Genomic DNA, 8197 nt, shown 5'->3' on the forward strand with positions numbered 1-8197 from the left:
GGTCATGCTTTCGCGATATTTCTTACGTCTTGGGCTGTCTAAATCACGACTCAAAGGTGTGTCCATTTTATACCTATGTCGCTTCAGATCACTATGCTTTCGTGACTGTCTTATTTCCGACCTAGCAATATCAACCGCTTGGCTACGGGTGTCACACGTTTTACTACGGGGAGATCCCCCCCTTTTTTGTTCTTGTTTCATTGCTTCCCTTTCTCGTTCCTCTTTTAATTCGGCCATTTTTCTTCGATATTGCACCGCTTCCTACAAGTAACGGCCCATATGATCAGGCCGTACGTATCCGTCCCTCAGGTCTTGAAATGTTGTATCCATTTTTCAGGGTCCGGTTTATCCGGGACCCATTGTTCTTGTTTATAATCGTACACTTCTATGGAACCCATTTTGACACGGTGAAAGTTAACGCACGCCAATCCTTCTTACAATGTTCATTCATCATTATCCGATTCTTGATCGTCATCACTTTCTTTATTATCCTCCATTGAATAGTCTCCTTTGGTTTTATGATCGGGCCACAACTCAACAAAAAGGTCTTTTCTAAGGGCAATGGCTTGCCGAATAGATTCTTTGACAGTCATCCCGTGCTGATTTTTAAGTTTCTTAGCCGACTGTATAATCTGCTGCTGAGTAGGGTCGTTTTGTAGCTCATAAAAGTCGATTAGAAATCGGGCATAATTTTGTCTCAGTCTCTTTCTTAGTTCAGGCAGCACGTCATTAGCGGTTGTGACGGTACGCGTCTTCAAAAGAGAGCCCTTGTTCCGTATAGTTGTTAACTTTAGCGCTGAATTGTTCTTTAATAGATTGTCTGAGAGGATACTGAAAACGCTTATCCCATATCTCACGGCGTGATCGCTCTTCTATAATCTCAACTTTTCTACGTTTACCTGGAGGTCCCTAGATCAAAGATCGTTTCTTTACAAAGCTTGTGACATTATTTCTATTTTCTGTTTCATCATCACTATCATCATCATCATCATCATCATCATGGTCATCATAATCCTCCTCCTCATCTTTATCCTTGTCATCATTTTTGTCAGATAAGTATCCTTCTCCATTGAAATAGTCTTCTTGTTTATATTCATCATTCGTTCGTTTTCTTTTTTCTGGATTGATCGCCTCGAAAATGTTTTCGCGTAAACGGTGTTGTTCTGGGGTGCTCGATTTTAAGTCTATTACCAAATAACCGTGCGGTCTTGATGTCACTCGTTCAAACTGTTTCATAAAGATGTTACTAGACGAAGGGTAAATTCTTCTGGCCAATGTAGCAACTTGTTGTCTGTCAATAGGATTATTAAATAGCACCAGATACTGCGTATTCAAAGCGATATCTCTACAAGCTTTACCTTGAGGGAACAAATTTTGGGTGAGATCTACGACAGATATGTTCCTGTGGTGACTGCCCTTGGTAAAGAGATCAGCAATTCTTTGATCGCATTTAGCTTCAGTCATCAAGTCGTCAAAGACCAGCAGGTTCCTTCGATTAACATTTATATATTGGGAATCGTTTAGGTAGTCTGGAATACCGTGTACAAATTCGACCCGGGAATTTCACGCCGAAGTTCATCATACAATGGTTGCCATTGTCCAAAACACCATATGATACGCTGAGGCTGAGGTCTTACAAGATTTGATGATAAAAAGTTTTCTTGTCCATTCAGTTTTTCCACTACCACTTGGTCCTGAAACGACCATAGAAAATGGATGTTGAAACGTGATCTCTCTTGAGATGTCCCATGCTTGTAATGGCGGTGAAAAACTGTCAGTGGCTTCGTCATTTCCGTGGACATAATGTTGATGTCTCCGCATGTTGTCGATCCTAGAGAAAGACTGATGGCAAACAGGACACTGATGCATTTGTGAAATCGATGTAAGTATCTTTTATCAAAAAGACACTGCTTTATTCTGTTTGCCATTCTTACGCTTTCTTGGGGCAGAGGAGAAAGAAGAGGAGAAGGAGTGGAGGAGGAGGAAGTGGAGGAGGAGGAGGAAGTGGAGGAGGAGGAGTGGAGGAGAGGAGTGGAGGAGGAGGAGGAGGAGGAGGAGGAGGAGGAGGAGGAGGAGGAGGAGTGAAGGAGGAGGAGGAATGTAGGAGGAGGAGGAGTGGAAAAGGAGGAGGAGGAGGAGCAGGAGTGGAGGAGGAGGAGGAGGAGAGAAGGAGGAGGAGGAGTGGAGGAGGAGGAGGAGTGGAAAAGGAGGAGGAGTGGAGGAGGAGGAGGAGGAGGAGGAGTGGAGGAGGAGGAGGAGGAGAGGAGGTGTGGAGGAGGAGGAGGAGGAGGAGGGAGAGGAGGTGGTGTAGGTATATACAGTAACTCGTAACCCCTTCAGTCATGGTTAAATTTACTTTTGACTTATATGCGTGTGATCCCTGTGCGACCAATCAAAATGCGCCGTATCGCTAGCAAATCAAAGCAATGCTATAAGTTATATTAACTAATCAGAACGTTGCTTTGGCTCTATTTATTATACTTCGCCCTGTAAATTCATTCGCTGCCATTTGGATATGTATAAAACAAATCATTTGTCAATAGTACTCGTCAAAACCTTTCTTTGATACCAAACACTGCTAAAGCCGTTCCAAGCATATTAGAGAAATGTTGTACTTTACGTTTTTTAACAGATAGGTAAGGTAAGACAGCCATCGTGCTTAATGACTGCCGTGTCAATAGTTATTTCATCTATGTATTAAAGAACAGTAAACATTCCTTTCTATTATCACATTAAAAACCGTTAGAGGAAATAAATAAACTCAATAACCTAGCTTTTTAATTCCGTTAGTATTTATAAAGCTATACACTGAAATTATAAAACGCGCTCAATAATGCGGCCAAATGTTAACTACGCGCTATCGCTTGTCAAAATTCTGCTTCCTGATTGGTTGTAGGTAGCGAAGTGTTATATACTCCAGTTCTACAGGTAAATATCATTCGGTTAAAGGATCTCAGGTAAAGCGCACATCACGGTTTATGCTGTATGAACGATTAAATTAGGTGCTTGTATTTCATTTTCGTATCGGGTTTATTAAAGACATTTTGCTTTAATCATTTCTATACTTATGAATGAAGCGTTAACGGCGCTCTTTATAATCGATATATATGTACACTATAGCGTGGAGTAGACGCAAAGCGATACGGGTCTTAACCTGTCAGGTGTATTGGAAAAACGTTACCGCTTGTCAAAATACTGCATTCCGATTGGCTGTTGGTAGTGAAACGATATTTCTATTCAACCATTGATTCATTAGGCGAATTTATCCGGACAGGTAAGTTGTATGAACGATTAAATTAGGTATTTCTGTTTCATTTTTCGTATCGGGTTTATTAAAGACATTTTGCTGTAATCATTTCTGTAATTATGTATAAAGCGTTAACGGCGCTATTTAAAATCGATATATATGTACACTATAGCGTGGAGTAGACGTAAAGCGATACGTGTCTCAACCTGTCAGGTGTATTGGAAAAACGTTACCGCTTGTCAAAATAATGCATTCCGATCGGCTGTTGGTAGTGAAACGGTATTTCTATTCAACCATTGATTCATTAGGCGAATTTTTCCGGACTGGTAAGTTGTATGAATAATTTAGTTAAATTTTTTCTATTGTATTTCGTATCGGGTTTATTAAAGAAATTGTAATCATTATATTAATGCGCTCATAAATCGGGCGCTGTAAAATCATCGTATTTGTACGTTATAGAACGGGTTTAAGACTGTCAAAATAGTTTATTCTCTGATCAGTATTCAGACTTACCGTTGTCATTTGCAGAAGAGAACGCGTGACTGAAATCCTGTATCCCCGCAAAATTCGTCCGCGCCGGTGAAAGTGTTAACGGTAAAGTTTTCCATGTCACCCGTATGAATTCCAATGGATGACGACTGTGCACTCTCTTATATACGATTCGCTTTCTGAATTCGCGATGTCATTCGTTAATAATATTGAGCGTTGATCGGTTAAAATTTCGACGTTTTCATCGGTCAAAACGACTTTATTGGAGATGTTACATTGGTTCGTTTTCCTGCCTTCTGATTGGCTATTTATGTTTAGAAACGATGTATTAATCTGTATTCTAAAGGGATAAAGAGTCGCGTACAAGTGTTGGTTCATTTTAGCGTGAGATATCGACGGGTTTACATCCGTTGAGTGGGTAATAGTTTGTCTTTTAAGTTCATTTTATAAATAGGTATTCTCGTATAGTTTTAATGACTGGTCAGCAGTAGGTAATTATATTATACATTTTCTTTCGAATGATTTTTATAATAGAGGTTCTTTATAACGCATGCGTATAGCTTTGTTTTCGTGTTATCCCCGGGCCTAACTAAACTAAAAGGAACCAACGTGTGAGCCATCTGGTCTAGTCGCGTAATGGCTGTCAAGTATTTGAATACTAATTTTTCACTTAACAGAGGTCTAAACTGAGGCTAGTTTTTGTTTAAATTTCACTGTGGATGTATTGTTGACATTTTGGTAGGAAACGTGGGAGAGCAGGTTGTATTCGGTGAAGTCAAACTCAATTTTAGTATGACTAGTACTTCCGAGTCACAGAAGTGTGATTTTGATGTCAGTTTACAGTAATGTGACCAGAGAAATCTCTCTTAGAAGATACATGACCCCTACTTTTCTCTTCATTTTATATCAGTTTTATCATAACTCTTTAAAATGAGGAAAGGATTTGTTCTCTGAAATGAGTCTAGCTCTGTTTGCTAGCTCTTTGAAAAAAGTCAGTTTTATATAGAATATATAGGGAAAACTATTTAGGCTATTTTGACCTGTAGGGCTGACCCTCGATGTGCGCGAACACGCCCTAGATAGGTATATAAGTCAGCTCTATATACTTCTGGGAGATATAAATAGCAGACTGAGGTCATTCTTAACATAGAAAGGTGATGTCATTCTAAAACTAGAATTCAAAATTCCCACCGCATTCTCGAGCATGCGTACTCCTGACGTTAAAGAACTGCTTATACTACTATTAGGTATTTCCAGATGTTCATATTCGGATATACTTTGTGCTTCTGGAAGACCATACTGCCAACATTTTGTTTATTTGTTTGTTTTGAAGTTTAACACCCTGTTTTAACAAGCTTTCAGTCATATCAAGGCGATTAGTTCAGCACATACCGTTTTGGCCAAGTCAAACAGATTACCATTTCATGGTACACAATGTCCCACGCAAACCTGAGGTTAGGGGCAATGTCAGTGTTGCTCTCTCCATTACTGTCAATGAGGAATTTAAATTTAACTGAAACTGCTATGATATTCGGATGTATTCTATGCTTGCAGAATGTTTTTAATTTCCGCAATCATGAGATTTTTTTATGAACTTCAAACATATATAATCAAACACGCATGGTTTAGAAGTCAACTTTATTAAAACACTGAACGCAAAACACCATTACATCCATACCGATATTTAGTCGTTAAATGACACAGAACTTTTGATTTTTATGCTGCTTCAAAATATTCATAATCTATTATTTAAATACTAAAAGGCTGGGCACTCCGCGAGTCGCCATTTCTTCAACAAATGGAAGTTGATTGATCTCGGCTTCATAGTCTAAACGCCCAATCGCGCCGGTAGCTCTTTTTACAAATTGGTAGTAACGAGGATAGGGAGTGGTGTTTAGCTGACCAACACCTACCTATTACCTTCCATAAATCAGATATATTAGCCCCATACCTTGATTTCATTTAGCACTACTATAAAATACCAATCCTTATGTGAAGCTTGAAGGCTGTTACTACCATATCAACCACACAGATTAGTCATTTTCCGTAAAGTTTTATACCAAAGAGCATTAAAAACTACGATCGTTCAGTATTAACTATGGTAAATCTGTATACCTAGTATAAACGTTTCGAAAAAGACTAAATTAAATCTGTGTCTCGTTGATTTGGTTGTAACTGCTCTGAACAAAGATTTTCACAAAGTATGTTCCAACAAATACCACATTATAAATGTGCTTGAAATGGCATCAAACAGTAGAACTGCAAGGAAATTTTTTCAAGAGACATAAGGCTTTTTTTTCTAAAGAAAATCAAATCAAATTTAATGGGCATCAATTCTTTGTAGTTACAAACATTCCATAAAGTTTGTGTTAAGTTTCAAGCAAAATCCTTTGAGATGGCCCTAACATGAATTTTGTCTTTTTTTCGCAACTTGTAAATGAATTAGTCACAGATCACATGCACAAAATTGTTCATATGAAGCAGTAAAAGTTTTCTACAGTGACCATTTCATTCAGGAGTATTCCATTTGTGTCCTTTATCAGATACTTGGAGTAACAAAGGGCAATTGCAGATGTATAAGAGATCAAACTTCTTTATTCAAAATATTTTTTCTCAAGATTTTTGTTTTTCTTGTGAGAGGTATGCATATCTAGGTATTCCCAGTGTTGAAAATGAAAATTTCATCAAAGGGTTCAAGATACTGAAAATAGTCATAAATGAAATTGAAAGTAGAAGTGTCAAAAAAGGAAAGAATTTGTTTACATTTTGTATTTGGCTATTACTTATTCTAACACGATCCGATTCATTTTCATATTAAACAAAGAAGACAGAAAACAGTGAATTATTATACAACAAATCACTGTTCTGACGTCACATTTATTATGTCATGGCGTCAAACGGCATAGCGGCGCGCTGGAAAAGAAACCGATTGAAAACGGGCAAATATTTAATGCATGTCATCAAGGATGTACTTAAATATCCTTTGTAACATGTTAGAATCGAAATAATATATCTCATTTAGTGATTTGCTCTTGAATAAATCATTGTTTGTCGTTCAGATGCGTATTATTATATCACTCGGGCTGCGCCCTCGTGATATACTTCCTTCGCATCTGAACTCCAAACAATGATTTATTCAACGACAAATCACTGGATGAGATATATTATTTCTTAAGTATTATTGTCATTGTTTAGTGGGAGTACCAAGATTGGTATATTGCACACACGATAGTAGGCCTAATAAGTTTTGATGAGAAAAAATACTTTGAATAGTAGAATTTGAATTTTCTGCATTACTGTCCTTGAACACTCCTTTTTCTGAAGTACCAAACAAGGATTTGTTTTCAAACCATATATTCACTGTATAAAACTTCTACTACTTCTCCTGAACAATATTGATTGTTTTAATAAGTGACTAGTTTCTTTATAAAGTGCTAAAAGGTTGTGGAGATGGGGGTGCAAAATTCCTGTTTGGACCTAATTTAAGACTACATGACCCTTAAATAAAGTGCAGACATCCCAACGTCTGGTATCTTTGGCAGTATTTCTATTGTTCTCAGACAAAACAATGACCACTTAGGACAAAGAGACAAGACAAAAGATTTCTTTTTATTAGCCCACACCTCCTGCCATCTTAGGTATACTGCGTTTGCATGGACGGACAAACGGATGTATGAAATATTAGGAACTTAGCGAAATAGTTCTACTGGCATGATTAGGTAAGATGTAATTCAGTAACCGAAACTGATATATCCGAATCTAGGCACTCTTAATTCACCTAATGTTTACAGAATTTTCAATTCATTTAGCAAACGTTTTTGGAATATTTATGTAAGGAAGAATATATACAATAGGGAGCAGAACAAGCCATTGTCAAATACTCACAATTCCCTTTATAATACTGCAAAAACACAACTGTTTTTACATTATCTGTATCCATCTTGTAAAACTTTTGTGGAAATATGCTGTTATAAACAGTGATTTTATTGGCTGTTTTGGACATAGCTCACTATAATTTACAAGTGCAAGGGAATTAGCTCACTATGTGATGAAGCAAAATCTTATCACATGACTGTAAATCTAACTGTGATAGGATAAACGTGGGGTTACTGCTATACTGCGTTAACTCCGTGACTTAGCTCACTATAATAGGTAAACATGTTTTCGATATGTGGAGATAGCGCAAGATGTGACTGAAAAACTTTTTACCGGGGCTTCCAATCTTAAAATAAAGGGCATCAGGAGATAGCTCTCTCTGAGACGAATCCAACGGTATATATATCTTAATATTTTCAAAAATGGCACTTAGCTCACTATAAGAATTATGCGACGACATGAGGACTGATAGATAGAGACACATCGGTATGTATTTTTTATTCATTTACGCCCTTAAAGGATATAAATCGCATACTTATGTCGCAAAATGGAATACAGTGTCAGTCGCAAATAAGAGTTCAGAGC

The sequence above is a fragment of the Mercenaria mercenaria genome, chromosome 19 (genome assembly GCF_021730395.1).
Source record: "Mercenaria mercenaria strain notata chromosome 19, MADL_Memer_1, whole genome shotgun sequence".
In the NCBI taxonomy this organism is placed as follows: domain Eukaryota; kingdom Metazoa; phylum Mollusca; class Bivalvia; order Venerida; family Veneridae; genus Mercenaria; species Mercenaria mercenaria.